At 44.7% G+C, this 18,879-nt stretch overlaps 1 protein-coding gene across 2 annotated transcripts in view; it reads left to right on the top strand.

The window, feature by feature from the left end:
- BCAM (basal cell adhesion molecule (Lutheran blood group)) overlaps positions 1 to 18,879 on the top strand; it is a 366,430-nt gene that overhangs the window by 129,616 nt on the left and 217,935 nt on the right. The window lies entirely within an intron of this gene.

Consider the following 18,879-nt stretch of genomic DNA (forward strand, 5'->3'; position numbering starts at 1 on the left):
CCCCCAGACTGCTTGGGGACACACGCAGCGGACTCTGCAGCGGTGACCAGAGGGGGACGCCAGGAACAAGGACAACCACCGCTCAGTTTCAGGCGCCTTGGGGAGCAATCTGGCGCACTCCAGGAGCACCGCAAAGCGCCACGCAGACCCAGCACCCACGCGCCGAGGGGGCGCGCGACTGGGCGGCCGGACGACCCCGCCCCGCCGCGAGGAGGGGTAACCCGCAAGGCAACAACCACGCGCGGCGAGCGAGGGCTGCCCGCTGCGTCCAGAGGACCACGGATCCCCCACGCCACTGCTATTCAAGATCATACCTGAGGTTCTAGCCAGGAAATAAGGCAATAATATGCAATAACAGGCATCCAGCTTGGAAAGGAAGAAGTAAACCAATTTCCGTTAAGACATTATCCAGCAAAGAGAAAATATTAAGAAATCCACTAAAACAACCATTAGAACAAATGGGCCCAGGAAGGTTTCGGGAGAAAATAATGCAAACATCAGTTATATTTCCATACAGTAACAATGAACTTGAAAATGAAATTAGGACAACTATTCCATTTAAAATAACATCAAATCAAAAAGAACAAAGTACTTAAGAATAAACTTGACAAAAAAGGTACAAAACACTATAATTCGAAAACTACAAAATATTGTTGAATTATCCAGGACAAAAATAAATGGAAACACATCCAATGTTCATGGAAAGAAAGACTTAAAATTGCTAAGACAGCAATAATGCCCAAAGGGATCTATCTATACATTCAATATAATTCCTGTTGAAATCCTAGTTGGCAATTTTGCAGAAAGTAACACACTGATCCTAAAATTCATATGAAAATGCATAGGACCCAGAATACCTAAAACAAATTTCAGAGAGAAAAACAAAGTTGGAGGACTATTCCCTATTTTAAAAGATCCTGCAAGGTACAAAAATCATGACCATGTGGTACTGGGATAAACATAAATATATACATGAAAGGAATAAAACAGCCCACAAGCCCTTACATTTCTAATCAATTGATTTTCAAAGGGTGTGCTGACAATTCCATGAGGGAAGGAAAGGAATCGTCTTTTTAATAAATGGTGCTAAAGAATAAGGTTGGATACTTCCTGAGACCATATACAAAAAATTAACTCCAAGTGGACCATAAATCTAAATGTAAGGGCTAAAAAAATAACAATCTTAGAAGAAAATACAGGAATGACCTCAGGTTAGACAAAGGGTTCTAGATGTTTCACCAAAAGTACAAAAGACAAAAGAAAAAACACATTAAAATTTTGCCTCATCAAAATTAAAACCTTTTGTGTTTCAAAAGTGAAAAGACAACCCAAAATAAGAGAAAATATTTGTAAATCACATATCTGCTTATTTTTAGAACATACATAAAGAATTTTATAACTCAATCATAAAAAAAAAACCCCAATTTCTTAAATGGGCAAAGGATTTCAAAACACAGTTCACCTAAGAAGATTTACAAATGGACAATAAGCACATTACATGATGTTCAACATCATTAGCCAGTAACAAAATGAAGTCAAAACAATGATACCGGTTCACACCCACTAGTACGGCCATAACCAAAAAACAGATGATAGCAAATGCTGATGAGGACATAAAGAAGCAGGAACATTAATACACTGCAGGTGGGAATGTCAAATGCTACAGCCACTTTGGAAAATAGCCTGTAACACTTCCTCAAAGTGTTAAATGTTGAGGTTCCATGTGACCCAACAATTACACTCCTAGGCATGTACCAAGAGAAAACATGTCTTCATAAAATACTGAACACGAATGTTCATAGAAGCATTATTCATAAAGGCCAAAAAATAGAAAAACCCAATGCCCATCAACTGATGAATGGATATATCAAAGGGGTATACTGATGCAATGGAATACCATACGGCCATAAAGGGAATGAAGTTGTTATTCATGGCACAATGTGGATGAACCTTGAAAACATTACGTTGAGTGTAAAGCCAATCATAAAAGTACATATATGGTATAATCCCATTTATACAAAATGTCTAGAATAGGCAAATCTATAGAGTTGTTACCTATGGCTGAGGGTGGGATTAGGGGAGGGGGATTGGAGGCAGAATGAGGAAGGACTCATGTTCACAGGGTTTCTTTTGTGGGTAATGAAAATGCTCTAAAATTGACTGTGATGATGGTTACCACGCTATCTAAAATTCAGTGAACTGTTCAATATAAATAGGTGAATTGTATGGAGGGCATCAACATGGAACATGGGCAGACAAGGAAAGGGGAAAAGAAGCGTTAAAAATTCAAAATCAGAGGAGAAATAGAAATAGTGTGGACTGGGTGCAGTAGCTTATGCCTGTAATCCTATTTCTTTGGTAGGCTGAGGTGGGAAGACTGATTGAGGCCAGGGGTTCAAGACCAGCACAAGCCAGAAGCCAGACCCCATTTCTAAAAAAAAAATAGAAAAATTAGCTGGGCATGGTGGTGCACACCTATAGTCCCAGCAACTCAGGAGGCTGAGGCAGGAAGATCACTTGAGCCCAGGAGTTTGAGGTTGCAAGGAGCTATGATGACACCACTACATTCTAACTAGGGCAACGGAGTGAGACACTGTCTCCAAAACAAACAAACAAAAAAGACAGTGATGGGAAAATGATTGCATTTATAAAGAAGGAATCTCAAACTGTCAATGCCAGGCAGGTCATGCTGCATTGTCACCAGTAGTGTCGCCCTGAGGGAGGCAGACAGACTGGGGGTTCTCACTGGCAGCAATCTGCAGGCAGGAGGGTCACACTGCCTACCTGAGGAGTGACGATGGCCTGGGTGGTGATGGCCATTAGAGGGACCTCTTCGGCCAGCAAGTGTGTGGAGCAAGTGGAAGGACAGGTTTGTGTGTGAGGGCGGAATGCAGGAGAATCTCTCCTGTGGATGAGTGAGTGAGCCTGACCACGAAAGTGGAGAAATGGACAGGGAAGAGCATCGTGTTGGCCAATAGTTCTGCCATGGCTTGAAACAGAAAGACAATAATGGAGAGTGGCTGTGAGGCCCTGGGAGTGTATGAATGTCCAAGGAGATGGCATTGGAGCCACGGGGGGATATGTAGCATCCAGTGCTGTGTAGCCGAGGGCCATGGGGGAATCATGTGGAGGTGTCTGTGAGTTACTACATGTTTCCTGCCTGTAGGGTACTGACTCCCACAGAAATGTGGGGATAGCTGGGGAGGAACTGGGAGAGATGGGAGAGTGTCTGTAGGCTGGAGGTGAAGAGATACAAGACATGGGGGAGGAGCCGAGTGAGGGCTGTGAGCTTCTAGGTGTTTCCTGGGTATGTTGAGCTGAGTGTTGCAGAAATCTGGGGATGGTTGGAGGGTAACTAGGAGAAATAGGAGATAACCTGATGGGTCGGGGTGAAGAGATAGCAGACACAGCAGCAGACAGTGAAGACTCAGAGCTCCTAGGTATTTCCTGGGTGTAAGGGGCTGAATGTTCCAGAAATCTGGGGATGGTTGGAGAGTAGGTGGGACACACAGGAGACTCCCTGAAGGCTGTGGGTGAAAAGACAGAAGACAAGGGGGAAGAGCCCAGAGAGGTCTGTGAGTTTGTAGGTGTTTCCTGGGTTGTGGAGGGTGTATCTTGCAGAAATCTGGGAATGGGTGGGGAGTACGTGGAAGGCACAGGAGACTCCCTGATGGCTGTGGGTGAAGAGATGGAAGACATGGGTGAGGAGCCCAGTGAAGTGTGTGACTTTTCAGATGTTTCCTGGGTGTGGGGGACTGAATGTTCCAGAAATCTGGGGATGGTTGAAGAGTAGCTAGGAGACACAGGAGACTCCCTGAAGGCTGGGGGAGAAGAGATGGGAGACATGGGGGAAGAGCCCAGAGAGGTCTGTGAGTTTGTAGGTGTTTCCTGGGTGTAGGGGGTGAATATCCCAGAAATCTGGGTATGGTCGGAGAGTAGCTTTGATACATAGGAGAGTCCCTGAAGTCTGGGGGTGAAGAGATAGGAGGAATGGGGGAAGAGTGCGGTGAAGTTTGTGAGTTTGTAGGTGTTTCCTGGGTGTAAGGTGGTGAATGCTCCAGAAATCTAGGGGTAGTTGGAGAGTAGCTTGGAGACAGAGGAGAATCCCTGAGGGCTGGGGGTGAGAACATGGGGGACATGGGAGAGGAGCCTGGGAGGGTCTCCGAGTTTCCAGGGGTTTCCTGAGGGTGGGAGGCTGAAGGTTCCACAAATCTGGGGGTGGTTGGAGAGTAGCTGGGAGACACTGGAGGGTCACTGAGGGCCGAGGGTGAACTGCTTGGCGATGGCAGTATGAACATGTGGTAAATTGTTGAGGAGCATGGTGACTCTGAAGAAAACCCAGGGGAGGACATGGCAGAGCACAGTGGCTTGGGTGACTGTCCGTCGTGGTCTGTAACGGGAAACGTGAAGCTGTGTGAGGAGCGAGGCGAATGTGGTGAAGCCCTGGAGGAGGAGGGAGAGGAGCCCCGGCTGCCTGGTGAGGTGCTGCCCTTTGGGTCTGAGTTGCAGGGAGAGGAGAGAGGGAAGCTGGGTGAGGGTGGCCGGTGGTCTGGGGAGGCGGGGCTTGGGGCCCGCTCATTGGGGGAGCCAGAAGTGACCCCACTGTCCTTAGCTGCGGACATGGTTGGGAAACCTGCAGCTTCCGGGGCCTCGGGAAACAGAGGGTAGTGTGAGTTGTTTGTGTTTGTTTTTGTGTCTGTGTCTGTATGCTCCTTAAAAAAAAAAAATGGAAATACATAAATCAGATAGACATTCACTTACCCAAGTGTTGTGTCCTTCTGATTTCAGAACCGCTTCCAGATCGCAGGACGCCGCAAAGCACCAGGTACACGCACAGCCCACAAACCGTGCCGAACACCACTCTCCTCTGGGAGCATCTGAGCGCAGACCGGATGGGGCAGAGCTTAAATATAGTTGGGCGGGAGCTGGGAGCGGAAGGGGCGGGGCTTCCCGCCTCCTTCCGGTCAGCCACCCAATAGGAATCGCTCTCCTCAATTGATTTCCTGTTAAAAATTTGGAACCAAGAACTTAAAGCTTTAGTGGACCAAATATGTTTTAAATGAATTCTGCTTAAACAATTGACAGCATCTGGACCTGTGGGTCTCAGATTGTCGTCCTGGCATCAGCAGCATCATTGTGAACGGTCGAACTCCTGGGACTCACACAGCTGTGTTACATTCTTCCCCAAGATTCTAACACCTGGCAAGGGTTTTGTTCGTGTTTTTGGCTTGAGACAAGGTCTTGCTGTATTGCCTGGGCTAAAGTGCGGTGGCGTCCTCACAGCTCCCTGCAGCCACAAACTCCTCGTGCCTCAGTCACTCCCACTGCCTGACGAATTTATTGTTTCTTTGTAGAGACCCGCTCTCGGTGTTGCCCAGGCTAGTCCCAAATGCCTGACCTCTGCTGACCCTTCAGCTTTGGCCTCTCAAAATATTAGGATTACAAACGTGAGCCACTTTATTGAGGGGCTTTGTGTGTAAAAAAACAAAACAAAACAAACGTGAGCCACCACTCCCAGCACATAACAAGGTTTAAGTACCTCCCATGGTAGCAGAAAGAGCCTTTTGTTTTTTAAAAGTTTGAGATATGTAGTGTATAAATATTATTTTGTTCTGGAGTTATCAGGAGAAATCTGATACAGGTGTGTGGTTGATAGATTCGATTAGGGTAATTAGATTGGCACTATTAAGGCGTGGCCATAGCTAATGAGAACATCTGAATAATGGTTTAATTGTGGTAAATTGTAAAATTACGTGTGTTTAAATTATACTAATTAGCTTGAGAATTGCAATGCTCAAGTGTGACAAATAGGTGATTTTATATAAATATTGACGTCAAAACATGAATGTTATTTTTTACTCTCATTTGCCTGGCGGGCTCATTCAGAGTCAGACTCTTCCTGTTCTCAGTGTTTATGTTTCTTTCATTCCAGGAAATTTCAAAGATATCGGGGGTGAGGGTAGAAGGATGTTTGAGACACTATCACTTTATTTTGCTTCATTAAGGAAATAGAAACATTAGTTTTATCTACATAAAACTAGTTTCTTCTTTAAAATTCTTTGTTCTTTTCCAGGATCCCTGAGATGACTTATGACTTTATTACATTCCACTTCTCTTTCTCTAAACAAATATTTACATCTCAAATAAATTTTCGTGATACTCCATAATCTGCTGCTGTCATTTTGTTAGGTAGATAGTAAAGACTTCCCACTCTTCTCAAGACAAGGGTTCCCTGTTTTGGTGCTGTTTCCAGAAGTTGCTCCACCTGGGAAGAAGGATTAGGGTGGAGACTCCATTTTGGTGTTGCCCCACCCTTAATCCTATCCCAATCAACTGCTACACCTGGGGAAGAAGGAAAAGTTTCATCAATCTAGGAATTTTCAAGCCCAGGCTTAATAAGATTTAGAAAGTGACCTAGAGTAACCTAAGGGTCATTAATATACCATTAAATTGAATCTGCATTGTGGTTCACCACTTCCTCCAGCCAGGTCAGCTTTCTTAGAGGGAGCTCGTATATACACAGATGGAATTTTGAGGACACCTGTCGCGCCCGCCTCGCCAGCAAGGAAGACGCGGCAACAGGAGTTCTTCTGACAGTGCTTTAATGGGGTTCCCTTTAGACTTACATGATGCGGAAGACCCAGCCCGGCAGCGCGCAGGCCGCTATATACCCCAGAAGCACAACCCCTAAGCTGCGATAGGCCGCTCAGCTGTCGAGCCACCAAAGCATTAGTCCATAGCAGGACCCTTTGTTTGCATTCTCGCGCCACAGGGCAACCGACAATTGTGCGTGCGCTGAACTTGTTAGCTGCTCTAGGCAAAGCTGGAAACAGGCGCCAACTTGTAATGGCGTTGACACTGCGCCCCACATCTCCCCGTTTTATTAATTTAATGAGAGCTGAGCAACCGTTCAGCACCGTCCTTCGACCGTGCGATCAAGGTTGCAGAGCCTCACTTTCACCAGCAACCACCTAACCTCGTGCAATGAGCACAACTCGGAGGTGTGCAAAGGCTGGCTGTGGGATAGGAGACATGCCTTATTTGGTGCAATGGGAGAGACCCCTCAGAGTGCAAAGGCCATGTCTACTAAAATACCTGGGGGTAGGAGCGGGTGCAACCCAAAACTAGGCTAACCTTTTAGCATGGTCAACCACACCTGTGCAGACTGTCTCAGTTCAAGTGCAGCAAATGTCTGTGCCAATACCACATGGTCCGTGGCTGCAAGACCGAAACAAAGTCATAGAGCTAGGAGCTTCAACAGAAACAGGAATGTATCTAGGCAAGCGGGTAACAATGGCAGAGGGGTGAGACATGGCATTCCAACACAATGTATAATTGCACGTATTAGAGGAACAGTTCACATGTGTACCAGAGGGTTTTTCCGTGGATACCACCCAGATAAACGGGGGCCAAACCCAGACAGGTATAGGGGCAAAGGTCGCGTTTTGCCCTCCCGCAATCACCCTCACAGAACCTTTAAAAGAGTCGCTAAGATTCCATGCGAAACTAGCATTCCCTGCCATACCCCCAGCCACCAATGGACAGGGGGGCCAAGTCCGTGCAGCTTCCGTTAACCCCACACAAAACACAAAGTCCCCTTCAAGGAGAAGGATCTATTTCCCTCCAGTTTACTACTCCGCGTGTCCAACGGCATGTACGCAGTGCCCAAGGAAACATTAGTAGAAGAGAAGCGAGGGAAAATTGGTGAGTTATGTGTCACAGGCATCGGCAGGGGAGGCACTGACAGGATCCTCCAGCGTGGCTCCGCTGCCATCCTCGCGATCATCTATGCTGTCGTCAGGAGGAGTAGCCACTGGGTCCCCATGCTGCTCTGGAGGCTGCTGCACCGTTCTAGTCAGCCGCGTGGGCACCCAGATGGGATTGTCCTGGTCCTGTGGAAAAATACAGATAGCTCCCCTGGATCTCATTAACACTGGATCTGGGCCTTTCCATAGATTAGACAACACATCTTTCCACTTCACTAATTCTTTCTGTGGCGGAGCAGGCGTGACATGCCCGTCTGCTGCCGAACGTCCCTTGACATCTAAATTTAAAAAATTTAAAGTAAAGAGAGCAAAGGAAATGCGTCCTTTGGGTGATAGCCCTAGCTGTAGGGCATCTCCCCCTTTTTGTTTTTGTAAGTACATTTTGAGCGTGCCGTGAGCACGTTCCACGATGCCTTGCGCTTGAGGGTTGTAGGGAAGACCGGTACGGTGCTCCACACCCAAGCGAGTGCAAAACTGCTGAAAAGATTTTGAGGTATAAGCCGGGCCATTATCTGTCTTAATAACCCGGGGCTTGCCCCAGGCTGCCCAAGCTTCTAGGCAGTGAATGATACCGTAACTTGCCTTTTCTCCAGCCAGAGGCGTGGCATGAAGGACGCCTGAGCACGTGTCAACAGACACGTGAACATATTGAAGCTTCCCAAAGGATGGGACATGAGTTACATCCATTTGCCACAGTTGTAGAGGACGCAGACCCCTAGGATTCACGCCCGTATGAACAATGGTGCGATAAGGAGCACAACTTGGACATTGCAGTACAATCTCACGAGCATCTGCACGTGTGATGCTGAACTTAAGTCGTAAGGTTTCAGCTGGCACATGATAAAGTTTATGAAAGTCTATGGCGGCGGCGTGGCCATCAGACACCCAGAGGGCGCGAGTGGCGCGATCTGCCATAGCATTTCCCGCAGCCATAGGTCCAGGTAACAAGGAATGAGCTCTGATATGCTGAATGGAAAATGGGTTTTTCCTATTTTGAATAGTATTCCTAATTTCTGTAAATACAGAAAAGACTGTATTCTTGGCAAGAATGTGAAAGGAGTTCTCTAACTGTTTAACTGCGTTGACCACATAAAAGGAGTCTGAGATGATGTTGATAGGTTCAGTGATGTTACTGAGAACCAGACCGACTACGGCACACTCTACTAGCTGAGGAGAAGAATAGTTAAACTGTTTTGTATACACCTTGTCCTGAATGACATAGCTCCCAATACCTGTCTTAGAGCCATCGGTATACACATCCAAGGCATCAACCAAAGGTTGCAGTGAAGTTACTTTTGGGAAAATAAGCTCGTTTCTCATTGCAAACTGCAGTAAGGCATGTCTGGGATAATGGTTGTCAATGCTCCCTGGGAAGGTGCATCTCAATATGGCCCATGCATCAAGAGTGGCACATAAGGTGTTCACCTGATTGGCAGTATATGGACAAATCAGGCTATCAGGGTGACGCCCAAAATGGGACACAGCCAAACTAATACCCTTTAAAGCTATCTCGGCCACACAGGTAGGATAGTGGCCAATCACCTTTCCTGGAGAGGCTTGAGGATGCACCCATAAAAGGGGACCATCCTGCCAAAGCACTGCCGTAGGGAGCGTGGGAGAAGGGAGTACACAGAGGGAGAAAGGATCATGGTGTTGAATGCGCACTAGTTGCGCCTTTTGAATGGCTTCTTCTACCTTATGAAGAGCCTTTAGGGCCTCAGGAGTCAAAGTTCTAGGAGACGTGATGTGTGAGTCTCCCTCTAGAATCTGAAATAATGGCTTCAGTTCTGCTGTGGTAAGACATAGGAAAGGTCGAAGCCAATTGATATCCCCTAGCAGTTTTTGAAAATCGTTTAAGGTCCTCAAAGCATCTCTTCGGATGGACAGTCTTTGAGGCACAATTTTGTCAGGGAGAATGCTACTACCAAGAAACGCGACTACTTCTCCCTCTTGCACCTTTTCTGGAGCGACCAGCAAGCCTTTTTCCTTTAAGTGAGCCTGAAGGGACGCATAAGCTTGGCGAAGTACGCTATCATCACAATGACACAAGAGAATATCATCCATATAATGTATAATTCTTACCTTTGAAAACTTCTGCCTAACCGGCTGGATAGCTGAGGCCACATAAAGTTGGCACATAGTGGGACTGTTAGCCATGCCCTGAGGCAAAACCTGCCATTGATATCTTGCATCAGGCTGCTCATGGTTTATGGAAGGAAGCGTGAATGCAAATCTGCTTTTATCTTGTGGATGCAAGGGAATAGAGAAAAAACAGTCTTTAATGTCCAAGATAATTAGACTCCAATGTTTAGGCAAAGCTGAGAGAAGGGGCAGTCCTCTCTGAACAGGCCCCATAAGCTGCATCTGGGCATTAATTGCTCTAAGGTCATGCAACAGTCTCCATTTACCAGACCTTTTCTTAATCACAAAAATAGGAGTATTCCAAGGAGATTGAGAGGGTTCAAGATGCCCAAGAGTAAGCTGCTCTTGCACTAGATTATGGGCCGCGAGTAACTTTTCAGAGGGTAAGGGCTACTGGGGTACCCACACTGGCTCCTCTGTATTCCAGGGTATGGGCAGAGGATCCCCAGCGGCGAGCAGCCCCCAAGAAAAACCCAGCCCTTCCCAAGGCGGGGCATGCGGAGGTGGGCGGTACCGCTCACAACCTGCCGCTTCCTGAAAAACCGGTTCCTCTTTCTTTTCTAGTTCCTCCCCCGCCTCCTCCCCTGAACTTGAGGAAGTAAGAGAAGAGGAAGAAGAGGAATCATCCTCAGAAATATTTAATTTCTTAAATTCTGACAGAAAAAGGCTATCTCCTCTGTCTTCTGTCCTGTCCTTTCCTTTGTTATTTTTATTCCTGGTACTTTTACATTTCTTTCTCTCCCTTTTCTTCTTTCTCTCTCTTTTCTTCTTTCTCTCCCTTTTCTTCTTTCTCTCCCTTTGCAGGTCGGGCTGCGCTATCCCTCCCTGCATTTTCTTTTCAAGCGCTTTACACTTCCTTTTTTGAGCTCTATATTCCTTTTTTCCACCTTTTACCGCGGTCCTTCCCTTACTGCTTCTCTCTGAGCTTGCTTCTTGCAAGTCACTCAGTGCACTTTGGCTAGCTGCTACGCGCGGGCCTGAGCTTTCATCCTGCAGGCACTCCATAATTAGGTTGTGAACAAGGAGAGTGCCTGGCCTCAGAGTCCCCACACTACGAAGGTCCCATCCTAACTCCCCCCAAGAGGGAATAGTCAAGGAACCCGAGTGGAGGAACCAAGGAGCTACACGGTCCACCTCCTTCAAAAATTTTATGAGGGTCTTGTCCTCACAGTGCACTCCTTGTGATGCTAAGAGGTTCTTAATAGGCCACAAAAAGCGCCGCAGTGGAATATTACCCATTTTTTGGAAGCAGGGGAGTTTTGGCCGTCCCACACGTCAGTTCTGAACTCACCTCTGTCGAGGTCGTCTCCGCTGGTGCTTCAAAGTTGTTTCGGTTCCCGGGTTTCGGCACCACTTGTCGCGCCCGCCTCGCCAGCAAGGAAGACGCGGCAACCGGAGTTCTTCTGACAGCGCTTTAATGGGGTTCCCTTTAGACTTACATGATGCGGAAGACCCAGCCCGGCAGCGCGCAGGCCGCTATATACCCCAGAAGCACAACCCCTAAGCTGCGATAGGCCGCTCAGCTGTCGAGCCACCAAAGCATTAGTCCATAGCAGGACCCTTTGTTTGGATTCTCGCGCCACAGGGCAACCGACAATTGTGCGTGCGCTGAACTTGTTAGCTGCTCTAGGCAAAGCCGGAAACAGGCGCCAACTTGTAATGGCGTTGACACCGCGCCCCACAGACACCTGTTGATCATTTGATAACATCCTACACCTCCCAAGACTCCTCCCTCCAGGCTGGGCTAATAAAAGGAAACAATCCAAGAAGTCAGGGGAAAGGGAGTTGGTCTGTCTCTCTTCACTCTGGCAGACAGACCTATTTTATTCTACAATAAAGAACTGCTCTTGTGAAACTGCTCCCTGACTGAGATTATCCCATCATGTTGGCCTTGCTGTGATTTTTCCAAGAAAGGAGTCAGAGGACTAGGATAATAGTCTGGACTTGACACTTTGGTGTGTCTTGTCATTCTCTGGCCAGGAACACACCAAGTATCAAGGGCAGAGTTCCACCCTGACATCTTTGATGCCAAAACCCAGGATTCTGATGCTTTCACATATGCATGGATCAGTTCTCAGTCAAAGACTTCTCTGCATACCTCTGAAGTTTTCTGTGTAGTTCCTCTCCACAAATTTTCACCTCCTTGGTCTCCTTGTACTCTATTTGTCTCCTCAACTGGGCGAGATGGCTGGGCTCTCTTTGGGTATGTATTCCTGGCTCCGCAGCCTGGAAACTGCCTTCAGACTGTAAGCGTGGGAAATCACAGGACTAATCTCGTTTGTTTCCTTTCTCTTAAGGGTCAGAGGCCCACTCTGCCTATTGTCTAATATCTGAAAACTGTCGTTCCATATATTTTATGTTTGTTTAAGATAGGAAGGTAAATCTGGACCCTGTTACTCCATCATGGACAGATGTATAAGAGGGAGCTTTGGTTTTTAATCTGAAAAATGGGAGAAATAACTGCTACTTACACAGGATCATCTCGACTAAGACTGTTCTAGAACTTGCTAAAATTACAATGCTGCCTCCTCTATAGATAGGACTACCCTGTCTTAGTTGCAGTAAGCTGAAGATGATTGGCCACTAAGACAGGCTCTTTTTGATGGGGTTCACTCTCCTTGATCCTGCCAAGTACAAAGCCCAATGCGTGAATATGACCTGCCCTACTGGCGCCAGCTCTCACTCAAGGTTGTCAATAATCCCAAAGAGCTATCCTTGCTAGCTCAGTGACTAAGGTATATGGGCTGAAAAATAGATTTTATGTACTTCATGCACACAAAGGTATGCTAACCACCCACTTCCTTTTTGTTAACTCTTTCTCTGGGCAGAGATCTTGAGCTCATAATAAGTTATTGAAAGTCTTTGCCTACGCAGTAATATCAAATTTTCGATGCCCCTTTTAGTGTGTGATGAGATGAAACCTCTAGTTTGCAGATGATTAGCCTAGTGAAGGTTCCATTTCCTGTATGGACCTATATATAAACCTGTTTTATCTTTTGTTGTAACAGATGCTGGTGAGCATTTGCCTCCAGGACAATTTGGACTGATCAATATACATCTTTATTGAAGAATATTATAAGTCCAATTGTGACTTTCTTCTTGATATTGCATCTCACAGTGGACCCATGGCTTTGTATAGATCTAGCTATCTATGACTAATGGTTTCAAGATGCTCAAAATGTTCCTGCCTGGTGGGTAGAACTTCAACTTTGGCTGGAGGCCCTTGTGACCTATGTGACACCATCCAATGTCTCTGAATGTGTTCTTATCTGGTAGCCATAAGATGTTACAAACCCATTTTTATTTTTCTGCCTCAATACAAGCTACTCACCAAAAGGCCCTGGTCCACAATGTTGCCTCCTAACTGAGGTACAGGATGATGGTGCAACCCAAGAACCTGTTCAGCCTTTAAGGGTATGAACTATTGCTGCTGTTTCCTGTTTAACTCTAGTTTTAACCTAGTCTTGATCTTTAACTTAAATTTTTTTTCTAATTCAATGTCTTGTGGCCAATCCATATCTTTCATAAAGAATCACACACAAAAAAACAACAATATAATTTTACATTTTTGTTTAAAGCTAAAAACTTTAGTTTTCCTTTTATTAAAAAAATACAATTGGACTTTATCTGTCAATAACAGAGAACAATATTACAAACAAAGTAGTCATCCCCTCTTCCCACTTGGACATAGGAGCCACACTTGACACTGGACACTCATACATAGGTAGAGGCTGCACCACATGGAGATGCTGTGGTGAGTAGGTGTCCAGTTTCTTGGGGATACATCTTGGAACTGGCTGTATCACATACAGGTCTAGATAGTCAACTCTGTGATCAACATCTAATTAAAGCACTAGATTATGAAAAAAGATCCCGACTCCCTCTACCCCAGTACAACATGAAAAACTACTAAAGCAGACAGTACACACCTAGTATCAATAATGGAATCCCCGTACAATTAGTAAAGAATTGTAATATCAGAGAATACAAATAAATGGCTTTGAGATTTTATCAGAAAAAAAAAATCTCCTCTGGCTTTTAGATAGGCTTGGTTCTTTTTAAATTTAATCCCCATTACTAAAATTTCTACATACAATCACATCTACACGTTATTATTATTTCTATCCTGTTTTTTTTTTTTTTTTTTTTTGAGACAGAGTCTCACTTTGTTGTCCAGGCTAGAGTGAGTGCCGTGGCGTCAGCTTAGCTCACAGCAACCTCAAACTCCTGGGCTCGAGTGATCCTTCTGCCTCAGCCTCCCGAGTAGCTGGGACTACAGGCATGCGCCACTATGCCCGGCTAATTTTTTATATATATATCAGTTGGCCAATTAATTTCTTTCTATTTATAGTAGAGACGGGGTCTCGCTCTTGCTCAGGCTGGTTTTGAACTCCTGACCTTGAGCAATCCGCCCGCCTCGGCCTCCCAAGAGCTAGGATTACAGGCGTGAGCCACAGCGCCCGGCCTTATTATTTCTAAATAAACTGAATTCAGGTTCATAGAATGCTCTTAAAGATTTTCAAAAGTACAGAAAATTCAGAAACTTACACATATAGAAAGATTTAGGCTGCCACAAAATATCCTGCCAGGTTAATTATGGTCTTGTCTTCTCAGAAGGCAAGTAACAGCGGAGAAATAATGTGGAAGAACCAATTATAAAACAACAAGAAGAGCTTATGGTCAGAAGAATCACCAAACTAATGGATCTGCAGTGACCCAAGGGCATGGATATCAACAATCCAGACCTAAGTAAACACTGTCAGAGAGTGCACTAGTAGAACCTGGGCAAGAAAGAGGAATAAGGCCGGGTGCAGTGGCTCACACCTGTAATCCTAGCACTCTTGGAGGCCGAGGTGGGCGGATTGCTCAAGGTCAGGAGTTTGAAACCAGCCTGAGCAACAGCAAGACCCCGTCTCTACTATAAATAGAAACAAATTAATTGGCCAACTAATATATATAGAAAAAACTAGCCGGGCATGGTGGCACATGCCTGTAGTCCCAGCTACTTGGGAGGCTGAGGCAGTAGGATTGCTTGAGCCCAGGAGTTTGAGGTTGCTGTGAGCTAGGCTGACACCATGGCACTCTAGCCTGAGCAACAAAGCAAGACTCTGTCTCAAACAAAAACAAAAAAAAAAGAGGAATAATATCTAAAAGGAATATTCAGGCTTCAAGAATCTGACCAAATAGTGAAATTCCAGGAATCCTCCCCAAAGAAGACAGGAAATGATCATGAAGATTGTCTTAACTCTAGAATGAAAATTCAATAGAAAACAGAAGGCATAAAGGATCACAGACAGATGATGCAAATACTATGGAAAGGTTTATCAATCGCTAACCTATTTCCACAGAAATGCCATCCCCAGTGGATTACAAATCAATACCACATTAGCCATAAAAAAGACAGTCCAACTTTGCTGTTTCAACATGAAGGTCTACTTGACAAATGCCAAACACAACATATTTTAAATGTAACAACACTATTTGTACTGCAAGGTCTAAAAAACATACTCATTAATTTAGTTAGACCCCCAAATGAATCCAAATAAAAATTAAATTATCCTAAGCAGTAAAAACTGCCTATATCATAAACTTGTTTGTGGTTTTACAAAAACTGTTTTATAAAGTTTTATCTACTGACAACAGCCAAAGTTGCTGAAGATTAGCTTGGTAATTTGACCTGGTTTGTTTTCTTTCTCTCTCTCCCTCTCTCTCCCTCCCTCCCTCCCACCCCCTCTCTCTCACACACACACAAAATCAGCATGTGAACCATCTTCCTACATGAGGAATTTTTCACAAGAGGAATGGACGTCACCAAGAGATCATGAACTTGCAATTGGATGCAGCAATGGGAAAGTTTGATTTATTCCTATGTGGTTTGGGTTCTAAGAGAGACAGTTGTGTTAAATTAGATAGGAGGATATATATATATATGAATGAAAGTATAGAAAGCAAATGTTAGATTGGCTAGGCAAAGGGTGGGGCATACTGGAACCTTTTTATTTTCTTTGCTGCTGGTTAGCAAATGAATAACAATTCTCTGAATGACAAATTGTCCACTTAGTTAGTATGAATGGAAGGTAGAGCCCACCTACCACTAGACTCTCTGGAAAACACCAGGCCCTAGTGGCTCTGGTTCCAGCATTCCTCATCGCTCATGCACAGGCACAGCCTAGGATCCACCAGGCCTAGGCACTTGCCTCAGACTTGGAATCAAAAGAAATTGGTGCAGAGATGTGACCTTGAGGAATTCTCAAGGATTCCACAACAGAACTACAGCACTTGTTTCTGTCTATATAAACCTGACCGTAGTCTTAACAGTTTCTTGCCAATTCTTGGAGCCACATATCCTTTTCATCAACTTCCTTTTCTGAATCAACAGCTAGAGTTGGCTCATATGCTTTCCAGCTAAAATCCTAGGCTGCTGCAATTTTTTATGAGCAATATATTATTTACAGACATGAGCCATCAAGTCTTTGCAGGACATTTCCCCAGGTGGCCTTAGACTGACTCAGGTATCCCTTCTCTTTCTTGCCTGTAGTTCTTAAGAATAATTGTAGAATGTGCTGGGAATGCAACACCCTGAGATAATGGGGAATTGGCGAAAACAGCCCAGGCTCTGCTCCAGTTCCAGCAAAAAGATTAAGGGATTACATCCTCCAAAAACGGAATTCCTCAATGCCTTAGCTCAGTGAGTCTTGTGACCCTGGCATATAAAACCCAGCATGGGCTGCTTTCCAGGGTCCCTGAGCCACAAGCAGAGCACACACAAACAAGACTCCGTTCACCCCAGGTAGCTTTCCTGAGCCTTGGGGTACTGGCTTATGATGAATAGCAAATGAATTGTTATTCATTTGCTAACCAGCAGCAAAGGGCTTCCAGTGTCCCTTGCCACTCATCTGTAAGTAATTAGCCTGTTTCATGTAATTCGTTGTGTGTGTGTTCTGTCTCACCACACTCAGACAAGTTGGTAACCAGTGCACCTGCTTTGCAGTCTTCTTAAGTGAAACTGAGTCCATGTGCAACCTCTATCAACAAACTAGAAAAATACTGATTTTTCAATATAAAATTCTAAAGGCCTAGATAAGATTAACTGGTTTTATCAAGCACATTAAATAAGACATACAGCACCAAGCATGGTGTCTCATGCTTGTAATCCCAGGAACTCAGGAGGCTGAGGCAGGAGTTTTGCTTGAACCCAGGAGTTTGAGACTAGCCTGGGTGATACAGCGGGGCCCTATCTCAAAAAAAGAAAAATGACATACAGTATAGATGATATTGATTATGTACAAAATCCATACGAAATTTAAAAAGACAAAAGGTGTATCTGAAAACAGCACCAAAAAGTCTAGATTTCTCCCACCTAGCTGAGGTCCCCCCAAAAAAGTGAATAAAAGCACATTTATCTTTGTTAAGTCTAGGAGTAAGCTGAAACAAAAATCACAAAATAAGGCAAAAAGAGTTGAAAAGCAATAAAGACTGATCAAAAGTGTAGGAAGAAATGGAAAGTGTCCTCAGCAGGTATATTTCTCTGAAGTGAGGAGCACACCTCTTACCTGCAGACAGAATGGGGAGAACCAAGTGGATAATATTTCCTGGAGTCATTCTGGCTCTGAGAACCAGAAAAGACCAAGAATGACAGGGAGAAAAATGTATTTGCATGAAGCAGTCAGCTCCACGGCACAGTAAACAATGCTAGACTCTGCCAGCAGCTAACTTCACTGCTGACTAGAAAGGAGCCAAGGCTAAAATACTTCTAACATAATAAGAGCCTGGAATATGGCTGTTCCAGGAAACACTTCTTATGCAAAAAGAACAGATGAAAATGAGTACAAGGCTTGAACAAAGACATTACAAGAACAAGTGGATGTGGAAAAGCGCTAATTTAAAATACTGAAAATAAGGCCGGGCGCTGTGGCTCACGCCTGTAATCCTAGCTCTTGGGAGGCCGAGGCGGGCGGATTGCTCAAGGTCAGGAGTTCAAAACCAGCCTGAGCAAGAGCGAGACCCCGTCTCTACTATAAATAGAAAGAAATTAATTGGCCAACTGATATATATATAAAAAATTAGCCGGGCATGGTGGCGCATGCCTGTAGTCCCAGCTACTCGGGAGGCTGAGGCAGAAGGATCACTCGAGCCCAGGAGTTTGAGGTTGCTGTGAGCTAGGCTGACGCCACGGCACTCACTCTGGCCTGGACAACAAAGCGAGACTCTGTCTCAAAAAAAAAAAAAATAAATAAAATAAAATACTGAAAATAAAAACTATCACTAAAAAAATAAACATAAAACATAGCAAGCAGTAGTAATTCTTTACCCTAAAGAACTTGAAACAACCTTACCTCAGGCAACTGCAACTGAGACAAAAGCAATTAAGAGTCACGGGAGATTGGTAGACTTAATCATCCAGAAAAAAAAAAAAAAAAAGAGTCACGGGAGATAGAATGTGAAGCCCCAACACTTGTCAGTTGGAGTTTCAAAAATAACATAAAAAAGAGCAGCAGAAAACCTTAAAGAAGTCACTTCTGAGAATTCTGCACACGCTAAGAACTATACCGAGCTCCTCAGATCAAAAGCATACTCTTGAGAACTTAGTAGGGAAATTCCATAGCTTGGATTACTCTACAAAAAAAATAACAGATTATCAACAAAATTCTCTTCGGCATTAAATGCCAGAAGAAAATCAAGTTATACTTTCAAAATGCTGTAGGAAAATCACTGTTAGCCTAAAATTGTCTTCCTTAGCCAAGCTACCATTCAAAAATAAGTGACCATTGAGGGCACCCTCAGGCACACAAGGTGTAAGAGAGGTCATGTCACCAGAGACACACTGCTAAGGGAATACTTAAGAAAACCAAAGATATTAGGAAGATGGAGGGGGGGATAAACAATGGTGAATACAGACAACCCGCCCAGAAGAATTCAACTGCTGACTGTATTTTTTTTATTATTATCTTAAGCTTTTACATATTTCCAT

The sequence above is a fragment of the Microcebus murinus genome, chromosome 16 (assembly GCF_040939455.1).
Source record: "Microcebus murinus isolate Inina chromosome 16, M.murinus_Inina_mat1.0, whole genome shotgun sequence".
NCBI lineage: Eukaryota > Metazoa > Chordata > Mammalia > Primates > Cheirogaleidae > Microcebus > Microcebus murinus.